Raw genomic sequence first — 15,456 nt, forward strand, 5'->3', positions numbered from 1 at the left:
TTGGCCCCGACCCCGCCTTGCCCCAGCTCCGGCTGCCGTCGAGAGGTGCAGCCTCGGGCAGAGGGTGAGCAGCCGCGCAAAGGGCGGGGACGCGCTGAGGCGAACGGTGGCGGGGGCGCGCACGGCTGGGACGCGCTGAGGCGAGCGGTGGCGGGGGCGCGCACGGCGGGGACGCGCTGAGGCGAGCGGTGGCGGGGAGCCGGGCAGCTGCGCGCGCAGGCGGAGTGCGTCTGTGGGGGAGGCGGTGAGTGAGTGAGGGAGGCCGGACGGACGGACGGCGCCGGGGCCGAAGGCGGGTAGCAGGGCCGGGCGAGCCCGTGGTCTGGACACAGCGAGGCCTCAGCTCAGCTCTCTCCGGTTCCCGGTTGGCCGGCCGGCCGCGGCGTGTGGTGCGGTGTGTGGTGTGGCTGCTGGCGCCGTTCCCGGACAGGTGCAGCCAGCCAGCGGCAGCGCATCCATGACACACACACCTCCTGTTCAACTGTTTTCATGGAAACAGGTCAGTATTTGAGGCCATTGGTTTGAGTCTCGGGGAGCTGTGGACTGTGTGAGTCCCCCACACTGACTGCAGCACGCTACTTTTATCACAAACAATTATGTGTTGGACCTTTTCAGTAAAATACATTTTTTGAAAAAAAAAGCTGCCCTTGTGATAAAATGGGATCTACCGGTAAATGTGCGGAATGGGCGATTAAAAACATTACTGGTGATTATAATCCAAAGCCCGGTGTCTTATTGTGCACCGATGCAGAGGACAAGGCAGAATGTGGCTCACAGGCTGTATTTTTATTATTCTTAATTCTATTGTAGTATTGTGTCTTATTTACCTTTCAGTTCAATTGGCAAACATTTAATTACTGACATAATTATAAATCGTTTACTTTATTATATGAATTTAAAACTTTAATTACAAATGGCGGTCCTGGTAATGTATTTAATTATGTTACTGGGAGTATTAAAATGATTGTTGGGTTTTCATTCAGCCGTAAACTAGAGGTTTTACTGCAAAGCCGAACAAGGCACGTATCAACATTCTTAAGAGTTGAACCTTCAGTTCAACCTTATCTTACAGTTAACAGCTGTAGAAATTCTGATTCAAATGAAGGCAGACCAGAATGTACGTACTTTGATTTAATTTAAATAAAATTTTGGTGAATTTCTTCAATTGCAATTATGGAACAGAACTTTTTTATGGATTGCATCCTGGTAGTCTAATAAAATGTAGACCTTTAACAATAAAAAAATATCATTACAGAATAATGTAGAACCTTTCAACCAGACAAACTTTACAGCTTGTCCTGTGTTATACATCTGTTACTCTATGTATAGACCCTTGCAATTTTTTTTTAATACCTAATCTCTTAATCTGGCAACCTCTTCCATTTGATTAAATGGTTGTGTTTCTGCATGCATTATTGATGTGTATTCTCTTCATTGTGGAATGTTTTATGGCTTGTTGCATTGTAAAAGCGGCTTTTGTGGCAAATAGTTTGTTCAGATTGTGATTATAGGAAAGTGTTCCCTTTCTGATTATGCATAAACTTTGTGATAACAGTTTTGTATAGCATGTGTTGATGTACCAAGTTTATATTGCACCTATTGTAATATTATGTGGAATATTCTAAAATTATTTACTTCATAAATGGGCTATTAATTTGAAGAAGGCAAGTAAAACTGAGGGGTTTGTGTGCTTAGATGCTTATTTGTTACAGTTTTCATAAATGGAGTTTTATGTTCTTCGAAATGTAGGTTTTAGTATATGTGGTATTAAACACAGTTTGAAATGTGCTTTGCCTTTTGGGTGCATAACTTCAATTTGCTTAATGCATATTTCAACAACAGCAGTGCTTAGTTAACTGAGTAATGTTAGTAAATTAGAATTATACCTTTCCCAACCCTCTGTTCTCTTCAATAACTCTGTCTGTGGTTAAGGAGACCATCTATCTGCAGTATTTCCTAATCTGTTCAATTTCCTGACTATCAAATTACTGATTCGTTTCTGAAAAGAAAAGTCCTCTGATTCCTTTCTGCTTTGACTTCAATGCTTGAATATCCATGGACTAAATTAGATTGTTCATGCATTGATCACTATTTTCTCTGACCCATTTATTACTTATTCACCAAAATGACTAGTTTTGCAATAAGTTGCTTTCTTGAGCTCTGCATTAGGTGGGTACATAGGCTGAATCTCTGGGCTGCTCAAATGTTTATGCAGGGTGTTTGACAATGACAACAGTATGTACTTAATATACCATCTTTAACATAAAAAGTTTTCTTTATCGCCAAGGTTGTAGATATCAGTCACCTAAAATCCAGGTCATCAAAGTAGCTAGACACATAGAAACATAGAAAATAGGTGTAGGAGTAGGCCATTCGGCCCTTCGAGCCTGCACCGCCATTCAATATGATCATGGCTGATCATCCAGCTCAGTAACCTGTACCTGCCTTCTCTCCATACCCCCTGATCCCTTTAGCCACAAGGGCCACATCTAACTCCCTCTTAAATATAGCCAATGAACTGGCCTCAACTACCATCTGTGGCAGAGAATTCCACAGACTCACTACTCTGTGTGTTGAAATGTTTTCTCATCTCGGTCCTAAAAGACTTCCCCCTTATCCTTAAGCTGTGACCCCTGGTTCTGGACTTCCCCAACATCGGGAACAATCTTCCCGCATCTAGCCTCTCCAACCCCTTAAGAATGTTATATGTTTCAATAACATCCCCCCTCAGTCTTCTAAATTCCATCAAGTATAAGCCCAGTCTATCCAGTCTTTCTTCATATGAAAGTCCTGCCATCCCAGGGATCAATCTGGTGAACCTTCTCTGTACTCCCTCTAAGGCTAGAATGTCTTTCCTCAGATTAGGAGACCAAAACTGTACACAATACTCCAGGTGCGGTCTCACCAAGGCCCTGTACAACTGCAGCAGAACCTCCCTGCTCCTATACTCAAATCCTCTTGCTATGAATGCTAACATACCATTCGCTTTCTTCACTGCCTGCTGCACCTGCACGCTTGCTTTCAATGACTGGTGCACCATGACACCCAGGTCACGTTGCATCTCCCCTTTTCCTAATTGGCCACCATTCAGGTAATACTCTGCTTTCCTGTTCTTGCCGCCAAAGTGGATAACCTCACATTTATGCTGGAGTAACTCAGTGGAACAGGCAGCATCTCTGGATAGAAAGGATGGGTGACGTTTCGGGTCGAGACCGTTCTGTTTTTTTGTGTGCCTTGAAGGAAGGAGGAGAGAGGGGTACATTTTTGAAAAGGAATCTTCGAACTAGAATTTAGCTGTAAGCAAGGCTGTACAGCATAGAATTCGCCTCAACCATCCCGATCACGATGCCTGTCTGCTAATCCTATTTGCTTGCGTTCCAGGAGTACCTGTGTACTCCTTATCTATCCAAGTACGTGTCCAAATGCATTTTAATCATTGTAATTTTATCTGTCTCTACCACTTACTCTGACAGCTCATTTGACATAATTACCACCCTCTGTGTGGAGACATTTGCCCCTCAGATCTTCTTTAAATTTCTCCTCCTGATGAAGCATGAATCTAGTTTTAGAACCCCCAACTCAGGGGAGAAAAATAGACTCCGATTTATCTGTCCTTTCTATGTTCCTCATCATTTTACAAATCGCTACGCTCACTCTTTAACCTCCTACATTCCAGCCTATCTATTATCTCATAACTAAACCCCTTAAATTCCAAGCAATATTCTGGTGTATTTCTTCGGCATTCTTTCTAACACTACCGGGATTTTTCTATGATGTGGCAAATACATAAGATTTCAGAACTCAACCTTTGTAGAGTTTTAGGAATACTGTGGGACTTAAGGCAGTAAGTTTAAAGAGCTGAGGTAGAATATTGTAAGCGGAAACCTGTGTTGACCATAACACCGTGATGGTGGATGAAAGAGGAGTAGTGCTGCATTTTTGGAAGAGCTTTTGTTTGTTTAAACTAGACCATGGCAAGTTGGTTAGAAGGCCATTGGGATGTTTATGTCTAAAAGGCAGCAAAAACACAGTGAGTGTTAGAAACCAAGGGCCAATGCAGAAATGAATAATTATACAAACCTGAAAATGAACGATCTTTGGGATCGAGTTGGAAGTTCAGTTTATGGACATCTAGGTTTATATATGAATGTAAACATTTACAATACAATACAATATCTTTATTGTCATTGTACAAGTACAACGAGATTAAGAATGCTTTATTCACAAAATGCTGGAGTAACTCAGCAGGTCAGGCAGCATCTCGGGAGAGAAGGAATGGGTGACGTTTCGGGTCGAGACCCGATGCTATAAAATAAATAGATCATGGCGAAAACAAAAACAACAAAGGGAGGGGGAAAAAAAGGAAGGGTGATGCTGACGAAAAGATGATGACAACACATCGCCCACCATAATTCTTAACATTGATGTTCCACAAGGATGCATTCTCAGTCCCTTGCTATACTCCCTTAATAGACTTGAGTGTGCAGTCAAATTTGGCTACATCTACAAATTTTCAGATGACACCAAACCACTGTGGTGAGCTGAATCATGGCCATTTACGAGACTGAGTACAGGAAGGAGAAAGGGAGCTTAATAACATGGTAACAGGACTATAACCTCCCTCTCAATGTCAGGTAGACAAAGGAGCTAGTTATCAACTTCAAGAAGTGTGGTGGAGTACATGCCCAGATCAGATCAAGTAGAACTGGTGCCAAAGTGGAAATGTTTGAGAGCTTCAAGTTCCTTTACATAAATATCATCAATAATCTGCCGTGGACTGACCAAATTGAAGCTTCAGCCAAGAAGGTGCTTCGCCACCTCTACTTTCTCAGACAGGAAGTTTGGATGTCTTTAGTGACTCTTTAAAACTTCTGCAAATGCACCTATGCAGGAAGTGTAGTTGTAGCTCCGATCAGACTTCTTTCACACAGATGGGACTGTTGACTCCGTTCACACTTCACTCTGCCTCGGGAAAGCAGCAGCCGACATAACCAAACACCTCTTACCCTTTCCCCCCCCCCCCCGGTATTTGTTTCTCCCAGATCCTGTCAGGCTTGAATGTGCACAACATTAGACTCAAGAACAGCTCCTTCTCCTCTGCATTCAAACTCCTGAAGAATCCTTCCATACGTTTGGGTGCAATCTGATTCACCTCTACCTGAATGAATGAATGAATAAGTTTATTGGCCAAGTATCCATATACAAGGAATGTGCCTTGGTGCCCCGCTCACAAATGACAACACAAACATACAGTTAACAATTAAGAATAAAGCATAACCACATCAAAACAATAAACACATCAAAACAATAAGGATACACCATTACGGTCTAAGCATGTGGGTGAAAATAAACCAGAGCAAAAAAGAGACTACAGACTTTGGTTATTGAGTAGAACTATCACTCGTGGAAAAAAGCTGTTTTTATGTCTGGCTGTGGCTGCTTTGACAGTCTGGAGTCGCCTTCCAGAGGGAAGTGTTTTGAAGAGTTTGTGGCCAGGGTGAGAGGGGTCAGAGATGATCTTGCCCGCTCAAAGACATTGGATTTTGCCTCTGGAACTGTCACACTACAATGCTGAGAATTATATTTTGTATGCTATTTTTCCTTCACTCTACCTATTGTATTTGATTGTATTTATGTACGATATTATCCGATTATCTGATTGGATAGCATACAAAACAAAGCCTTTCACTACCTTGGTACACTTGACAATAATACCCAAACACCCTGTCGCAGTTTGAGACCAGAATCCAGCGAGGTGAAAACCACTGGTCAGAGAACAGAAGTTAAGGATGGGGAAGCCCCTAGTGGTTAGGGAATTTAGATTATGTTGAGGTTTGAAGACAATGATTTTAATCTTCCCAATTTAATTACTGAGTCTAGATATCTGTTCAGTTGTCTGACTTCGCGAAAGGAATGTGATGATGGAAACGTGTTATAGCACTGGTGGAGTAATAATGGCGATCTCTTTTTATTGTCATATTTGAGAATGTGAATAACACTCAATACAGGCATATTTATCAGTGCGGTCTGATTTTTTTAAACTCTCAAATTGCACAGCTCCCTTTCTTATAGAGTCATGGAGTTCTGCAGCAATGAAACAGTCCTTCATAATCATGGCAGTTGGAAATGGGCTTTCAAGCCATTTAGAGACAAGGTACTACAGATGATGGAATCAAGTAATAGACAATAGGTGCAGGAGTAGGCCATTCGGCCCTTTGAGCCAGCACCGCCATTCAATGTGATCATGGCTGATCATTCACAATCAGTACCCCGTTCCTGCCTTCTCCCCATACCCCCTGACTCCGCTAACCTTAAGAGCTCTATCTAGCTCTCTCTTGAATGCATTCAGAGAATTGGCCTCCACTGCCTTCTGAGGCAGAGAATTCCACAGATTTACAACTCTCTGAGTGAAAAAGTTTTTCCTCATCTCCGTTCTAAATGTCCTACCCCTTATTCTTAAACTGTGGCCCCTGGTTCTGGACTCCCCCAACATTGGGAACATGTTTCCTGCCTCTAGCATGTCCATTCCCTTAATAATCTTATATGTTTCAATAAGATCCCCTCTCATCCTTCTAAATTCCAGGATGGTTAGTCTGAAGAAGGGTCTCGACCCGAAACATCACCCATTCCCTCTCTCCTAGATGCTGCCTGACCTGCTGAGTTACTCCAGCATTTTGTGATACCTTCGATTTGTACCAGCATCTGCAGTTATTTTCCTACACGTCTAAATTCCAGTGTAGACAAGCCTAGTCGCTCCAGTCTTTCAACATACGTCAGTCCCGCCATTGCGGTAATTAACCTAGTGAACCTACGTTGAATGCCCTCAATAGCAAGAATGTCCTTCCTCAAATTTGGAGACCAAAACTGCACACAGTACTCCAGGTGCGGTCTCACTAAGTAAAACACAGTATTGGAGCAACCGAGTCAGGCAGCATCTCTGAAAGGAATGAACAAGTGATGTTTCAGGTTGGGAACCTTCAGACTGATTGTAGAAGGGGGGAAGTCCCTTTTCCATCTTTCTCCCCTACTCACCCCCAACTCTCCAGACATATGGTTTTTCCATTCACCGTTTAGACTGGGTATGACATCTGGAAAAGGAAGTCTGCTTCATGTGGTGCTTGGACTTGCCCATTCCTGCTTTCCTGACCTGGAACATCTGACAGTTAAGTGCAGCCTGTTTTACTTATCGAGGATGCTCTCAACCTTCGTCATGTCCTGCATCATGCTTTGTCTCTATTCTTGAACTGCAATTCTGTTGTAATTGGTACAGCAGCCATTGTACTACCTTGTTAATTGGCTGGTGAATCTGCATGTTAACTGTCAGAGATTAGTGTACAAGGACAGTTATGTGCTTTTAAACACCAACACATGTCAATTTCTCCCCATTTATAACATACCCTTCTATTTATTTCTGCTAAAGTGAACAACCTATTTTCCAGAGGACGTGTCAATTGTTCACAAAACAATTTATTTTACTTTTCTGAATGGAAATTTAATATTACAATTCTAAACCACTTTGTCTTTTACTCTTCTGTTTTCCAGAATCTATTTGCTGACTTTGTATGCTATCTCAGCATTATTATAATATTCCCAATTTGGAAACAATCATTATTCTTAAATGATATGCAATATATGTTCATGCAATCTGAATACTGCTGACATGATTGTTTAATGCCCATCCTTAATTGCCCTTGGGAATAAGTGTTGTGAAAACTGAAAACTCATGAAAAATCAATGTGGTGGCTACTTTACTGGACTAACAATTTGGAGGCCTGGACAACTGATCCAGTGACATCAAAGGCTGTTCAATCACCAGGGCTAAATGAGATCTATGCAAGAATGCTGTGGGAAGCAAGGTATGTAGCTGGGGCCCTGATGGAGACTTTTACATCTTTGCTTGCCACAGGTGTAGTGTGAGAAGAGTGGAAAATGGTTCATGTTTAGGAAGGGCAGCTGACAGAAGCGAGTGAGCCTTGTGTCATGAATAGGGAAATTGCTTGGAAAAAATGCCAAAGACATATGTATATTTGAAATGGTAGGGATGGTTGTCATGGCATTGTTCAGGGAAATCCTATCTCACTAGCTTGAATAATTTTTTTGAGGAAGTCATAAAGATGACCCTTTTTGCTTGCAATACTTATTAATGACATGACAGTGAATGTTGGCGATATCATTAAGTTTGTTGTTGACACAAGTTGCAGGTATTGTGGAGAGAGGAGGCTTATCTCAGTTTACAGCAGAATAGGGTGGCGCAGCGGTAGGGCTGCCGCCTCACAGCTTTAGAGACCCGGGTTGAATCCTGACTACAGGTGCTGAATGTGTTGAGTTTGTACCTTCTCCTTGTGACCTTGTGGGTTTTCTCCCATATCGAGGTTTGTAGGTTAATCGATCAACTATGATTGAATGGCAGAGTAGACTTGATGGGCCGAATGGCCGAATTCTGCACCTATAATTTATGAACTCTTAGTTCCCTTGCGCTAGCATAAATGCATCAGTACCTGTGGCTTCAACTGTTTCTTGTCGCAAATTCTACTTTGATTTCAAGTATACAATGAAAGCACTGAAATTTGAATTAAGATTATGAGCAACTGAAAAAGTGGACGCTTTTTAAATATATTTAATTTTATGATGCATTTTGGCACAATCAAATTTATTTCTGGTGCTTACTTTACTAACTCAAGAAATGAGCATCGAGGTTAGTTAACTGCTAAAAATGTACTTAACTTCTGGCCTTTGTCTAATAATTTTGTGATTAGAAAATAATTTTTTTTTGTTTTGCCCCTTGATGTCCCACTAACCTACATGCAGTGTGCTGCTGAATTGATTTCAAACATTGAATGCAAGAAATCTGAAATAAAACCAGAACGTGTTGGAATGTTCAGCAGGCCAGGCAGCATCTGTGCAGAGGGAAACTGTTACTGTGGCAGGTCAATGACCATTCAGCATTTTCTGCTGTTGTTTGATGGGCCGGTGTCCTTTGTATATTATTTGTCAGAGGAAGATCTTGATTTGATTTAATTTTAAAATAAGTACTGAACATTTTATATTTAGTGTTCTGACCCACCCAATGTATGTAAGGAAGTGTGCTCTTCATCCAAATGCTGTGGGTTCAGTCAATATACAAGCCAAAGCTTGAAAATTACAGAACTATTGTAAAGCAATACTTTTTTAATTGATTTTCATCATAGGAATGATTAGGCAGAAATATGAAAAAATATTTTTCCAGGAGGGAATGATAATTTGATTGTGAATGCAGTTGTATTTTCAGCATGTGAGCATTAACAAACCAGAATCACTTTGGTCTTTTCAATACAGAGGGTGCTTTCATTCATTGTTGTTGAAGTTCAGAATACTCTGTTTGTAAGTAGATAACAGGCTTATATCTGAACCTTGTCTTCTGGTTGCTAGTTTTAACATTTGATAAGTTTTGAGTAACAACCAAACAATATTTCATTCACAATTAGGGTGTTTTGAATAATAGGAAATGAATGACAACCATGACAGATATTTCTACACAATATCTATCAAACCTTTGTATATATTTTGAAGTTCAACATAAAGTTATTCAGGGCTTGTTAAGTGAACTTAGTTACAGCAAAAAGATGCATTTACTCACGATTTAGCACTTCTGGGAACCTTTATCAGAACTGGAAAAATTGTAGAGAGGGGGAAGGTGGGGAGAACAGAATTCCTATGACAGTGAATAAACTAGTTTTCAAGTTAACAATTAATTCGTAGTAGAACAAAATGGCACAGAAACATCAGCCGGGAGCCGCGCGCATGGCGGGTGTGTCCCGGGGAGCCATGCGGGCCCGATCCACCCGCCGAACAACTGCGGCGCCGGCAACCAGAATGAAGACTGGAACTGGGAGGCCTGACTCTCCCCACAGGCCTCCCAGGGGACTGCGGAGAAGCCGGGCGGCCAGACCTGTCTGGACCGAAGGTGTCTCAGCGGCGACAGCAACGGGATCCTCGGCAGTGGGGGGGCCTCGGCGGCAATGGGAACCTCGGTGGCGATGGAGGGGGGGGGTGGGGAAGACAATTGAGAACCTGTGGGGGACCGCCGTGAAGAACAAGGGATCCGGCGTAGGGAGAACGCCGTAAGGGATGGTGGGTGAACGGAGGGGGGGGGGGGGGGCACTCTAGTTTAGAATCCTCTGCCTAGGGCACAAGCCTGTATTTGTTTGTTTGTTCTGGTGAAGGCACTGTGCACATGGCAGCCAGCCAACGGTCAGTTCCCCTTTTCTTTTTTTTTCACTTTTAATTTCACGTTTTTGTGTACCTTGTGTAGCAACTGTTGGCAGATCAATTTCCCTCCGGGGATGAATAAAGTTTATCGTGTCATATAGTGTAGGAAAATAACTGCAGATGCTGGTACAAATGGAAGGTATCACAAAATGCTGGAGTAACTCAGCAGGTCAGGCAGCATCTCAGGAGAGAAGGAATGGGTGACGTTTTGAGTCGAGACCCGAAACGTCATCCATTCCTTCTCTCCTGAGATGCTGCCTGACCTGCTGAGTTACTCCAGCATTTTGTGATACCTTCTTATCGTATCATATCGTTAATTGAAACAGTAAAGTACAGCCACAGATAGAAAGCACAGTTGGGTTGAAATTGTTGAACTCCATATTATGTATGAAAGATCATAGCATGCTCATTGGAAAATAAGCACTCAAGCTTGTGCAGTGTATGGTGGAATAAGGAGAGGAGGTTGAAGTCAGAGTGGTAGTATGACAGAGAATTCAATTGTGGTAACCAAAAGCACATGTCATTGAGGTTAATAATTACAGGTAATCCCTTCTCGTCCTTAACCTTCACCCACCCCACTTTAATTTTCCAGTCTCCTGGCAGGGGAGAGATGCTGCAATCTTCCAGACATTGCGTAATTTTTTCCAGAGCTATGAGAATGGTATGAAAGAGATTCTAACCATTACTTTGCATGGCACTGAGAACACCTTGAGCAAAGCACAAAGTGCTGGAGGAATTCAGTGAATCGGGCCGCATTTGTGGAGGGAATGCAAAGGCAATGTTTTGGGCCAGGACCCTTCTTCAGGCTGGTCATAATAGGGAGAAGAAACTAGGAGAGAGAGATGGGGGGAGGACAAAGCCTGTGAAGTGATAGATGGATATAGGTGAGGGAGCTTGGATTGGCAGATGGGGTGAAGTAAGTGACAAAGGAGACGAAATGGTGTTGGATAAGGAGAGAAGAGTAAAAGGTAGTCAGGAGGGATCAGGGAGATGGAAGTGGAAACGGAGGAGTGGAAAGGGAGAAAGAATGGGGTATGGTAGGAGGGAGTTATTACTTGAAATTGGAGAATTTAATAATTATATTGGCGGCATAGTAGCGAAATGGTAGAGTTACCCTAAGATCTCACTTGCCCAGCAGTGAGAGAGGCCCTCCCAATCAGATCCTTCCTACTTGGACAGAGTGTCATTCCCAACACAAGCTGCTGTCCCGATGGATGTTGAGTGGATGAGATGGTCCACCTTGTTGTGGACTGTGCCTTTGCCAAGAAGGTCTGGTAAAGGGTGCAGTGCTCCCTATTGAGTTTAGTCCTGAGCAGCTATGTAACAAAAGACACATTGATCTCTTGGCTATTCTCAGACACAAACATAGTTGCTGCTGGAAGATCAACTACTCAGTGAATAATTCACTTTTGTCAGTCCAACACCTGTTGATCTTCCATTGTAATGAATATTGCTGACTGACATATTCCAGGATGAATGCATGTGCTGAGGGATGCACTGAAGTTCTATAAGGCCAGTGCAAACTCTACGGTCGGGCAGGACTACAGTCCAAGATCCTGCCACCACTGGGTACTGAATGGCTGTGTCATATGTTACAGCCTCTCAGACACTTCATAGATGTTAGTCTAATAAGGAAACATGAGTGGCAGTCATGCAGGTTTAACAGAATGACGGCTCAATAACTAACAAAACAAATACTAATCGTATTCTATTTCCTGTATTTTTTTATGAATTAAAGTATTGAAATGTCAGCTCTAAGTAATCAAAGGCTGGCCATTTTCCAGCAACTCCATTTAATGCTGGAGACATTCCAGCCAATTATTTACTGACCCTGTGACAGACCTGAAGTGATTTCCTGCAAAATGATTATCTGCCAAAATTGGTAAAAGGAGGGACAACAAACACGAGTCAGCCAGGAAATCAAACGCTTTTACTCGTGTTACAGGGTTGGTCACCGATACAAAACCATCCCAAACTGAAAATGCAGGTGTATGCAACAGCAAGACAAAACTGCAATGCTTGTGTGACAGTATGATCTGACAGAGACATCATCAAACTCAATACCACATGCAATGTCTTGAATGGAAAGGTGAAAACTGGTTTGTAATGCTTTAAACAACCCCACTGTTGCATTGCTGCAATACTCCTGGTCTGAACAGTCCAAACTAGCTTTTCATTGTGTTCAAAAATCTTGTTACTGAATCACCAAAATCTCACCAGTCTCCTCTGACCAATGTCTCCTGTCAGGATTGTCATGCTCTCAAGGATATTCTGAAAGCAAGAGAGTAAGAGGAAGGAAGGAGTGGCAATTCAAAGAAAGAATGCAACATTTCTGTGGTTGATAGGAGGAGGAGGTTTTCTACTAATAAAAGAAGGAATAATAATATATTCCTTTATTCGTCCCACACTGGGGAAATTTACAGTGTTTCAGCAGCAAAGTGGTAGCAAGAGATCATTCATTATAAATAAAAGTAAAGACAAGGATAAATTGTATTCCTTAGCTGTTATTGTTGACTCGTCTGCTGGGAGCAGTGCTGGTTGTGCAGTCTCACAGCAGCGGGAAGGAAGGACCCCCTATATCTCTCCTTCACACAGGAGCTTCTCAGTGCAGTGACAGCACGGGGTGGGAGTCGTTGTCCAGCAGCGATGTTAACTTTGCCATCATCTTTTCTACTTGATGAATACTACGCGGTCATTCGATCCAGGGACCACACCATGGACCAGGATAAAAGATGTTCATGCTGCTTGCACAACCACCTGCCTACGAGACAAAGGACTGGAAACTTGCCATCTGTTTGGAGCAGGAAAAGTATTTGGCAGAATACCATACATTTGTGATGAATATCTCTTCAAAATGGATTTTGGAGATGGAATGTGTAACTGAATATGACCTCTCCAGAAATATCCACCGGGAACAAGTAGCAAAGTCCTAATCAATGTGTGGAAAAGAGGGAGCTTCCTGGTCAAATCTGGTGTTGGGCAAGTTTACCCCTCTTCTATAGCTTGCTTGTATTCTGCATAGTGTAGTACCAAATCCATTGGGAAGCAAGCCAGTAAAAAAGTGCTTTAGACATTGGAGATACTATGGTTGCAGCCTGCTATATAGACAACATCACTCAACAACCTTGCTGTTAGTCCACAGATTAATGTGCCTTTACTGCAAATTGGAACTGGCCTCAAACAAATTGCAGCAAAAGCAAGCCCATATTTTGCCAGCTGGTCCAACCAAAATTTTCTTCCAAGCTTTGGGTGGAGTAAATCAAATAAGTTAAAGGAAAGGCTGATGTTCTGGCAACAATGTGCAGTGGCAGTTAGAGTCACATGGCATGGAACAGGCCATTCAGCACAACCTGTCCATGCTGACCAAGATGCCCCATCTAAGCTAGTCCCATTTGGCCCTTATCCCTCTAAACTTTTCCTTTCCCATGTACCTGTCCTTATCTTTTAAACATTGTTATTGTACCGGCCTTAATAAACTTCACTGGTGGCTCATTCCGTCATACCCACCACCCTCTGAGTGGAGAAAATTACCTCTGGCAAAATCTTTCATAACATCCAGAAAAAAGGAAAAATACCCATATGACTCTCATTCTGCTGGCTCACTGTGTGTGCCAGCATCAAGTTCTGCACATCCCTTGGGTGCAAAGCTGCTTCTAGCTACGTTGACATGGAACGCTAGCCAGGAAAACTTCTGATTACAAATCAGTCAATGTTCTGCAAGAAATGTCATCCAAGCCCGAGGGGAACAAGAAATGGTGGATCCTGCACGGTGGATCTCTGAGCTGTCTGCCACAATTATTGGTCAGAATGCTTCAAAAATAAGGCTTTCATACAGGCACAAAACCCTTGGTTCCCAAGTAAGAGAAGCCCTCTCTGTAGATTATTCCTATATGTTTGTGTTACAGTAAACCCTCGTTATAATGAAGCATCCGGGGGAATGATGTCCGTTATTGCTGATTGTCTTTTGTAACTGTATATGGTATTATCATTGTATGTAGTTGAAACAAAGAGTTGCAGATAGAGTCATAAGAGTGATACAGTGTGGAAACAGGCCCTTCGGCCCAACTCCTCGAACTCCTATTAAATCTTTACACCCTGTAGTCCTTTACACCCTCTAGTCCTGGTGATAATCCGAGTTCTTTACCTTCAGTCTGGATATATAAAAAAATAATCTGAATACTGGATGAGTACAACAGATTTTATTCCACACAGTATAGATTCTCACTGGCAACATCCTCGTAAATCTTTTCTGAACCTTTTCAAGCTTGACAATATCTTTCCTATAACATGGTACCCAGAACTGAACACAAAATTCTAAATGCAGTCTCACCAACGTCTTATACAACTGCAACATGACCTCCCAACTTGTATACTCAATACTCTGACTGATGAAGGCCAAAGTGCCAAAAGCCTTTTTGACCATCTTATCTACCTGCGACTCGACCTTCAAGGAACCATGTACCTGTACTCCTAGAACCCTCTGCTCTACAACACTACCCAGAAGCTGTTGATGGTTAATGCACAAAAGGACACAAAGTGTTGGTGTAACTCAGGGTTGGCAGCATCGCTGTAGAACATGATGGGAACCTTCTTCAGACTGATTGTCTGCTGAGTCACTCCAAAACTGTGTCGTTTCACATTAAAACTAGGTACCAAGGCCGCTGTCCTGCACCAGCGGCCCCTTCTCCGTTTCACGTTGCTGTTGTTGTGGCTCATGTAGCCCCTGGCCATCAGCTCTTCAGGCCACTGCCAACGACAAGACATGCTTTGTCACCCTCGGGCTCTCTCCCCTCTCACCTGCCGATTCCAAAGTGGAGTATGTCGGTGACTCTAGAGGAGAAGGAGGAGACTGCAGTGGAGGGGAAGCAGGGCAGAGGCAGAGTGGACAGAGCGATGGGAGAAGGAGGAAGCAATAGCAGTGAAGTGGACGAAGCAAAGGCAGAAGCGGTGGCTGGTGAGAGGGGAGAGAGCCCACCTGTGACCAAGTGTCCTATTGGTGGTGGCAGCCTGAGGAAGACACTGTCCCTCAGGGCTATAACATGAGCCACATCAATAGTCGCTTCAACTGAACTGTACAGTGTGTGAAGAAGGGCCCGCAGGTGCGGTGTGTGAAGAAGGGCTCACTGCTGCTGTGCGTGAAGAGCTCGCTGCTGCGGTGTGTGAAGAAGGGCTCACTGGTATAGTGCGTGAAGGGCTCGCTGGTGTACC

General features: G+C 43.0%; 1 protein-coding gene across 1 annotated transcript in view; it reads left to right on the forward strand.

The window, feature by feature from the left end:
* Positions 1-224: 224 nt before the first annotated feature.
* Positions 225-15,456, forward strand: part of LOC144610829 (OTU domain-containing protein 7A-like) — a 70,841-nt gene continuing 55,609 nt past the window's right edge. Inside the window, exon 1 of the mRNA XM_078429758.1 lies at positions 225-499. The gene's annotated coding sequence lies outside the window, so the exon portion shown is untranslated. The remainder of the gene's footprint in view (positions 500-15,456) is intronic.

This window comes from Rhinoraja longicauda, chromosome 38 (assembly GCF_053455715.1).
Source record: "Rhinoraja longicauda isolate Sanriku21f chromosome 38, sRhiLon1.1, whole genome shotgun sequence".
Taxonomy (NCBI): Eukaryota; Metazoa; Chordata; class Chondrichthyes; order Rajiformes; family Arhynchobatidae; genus Rhinoraja; species Rhinoraja longicauda.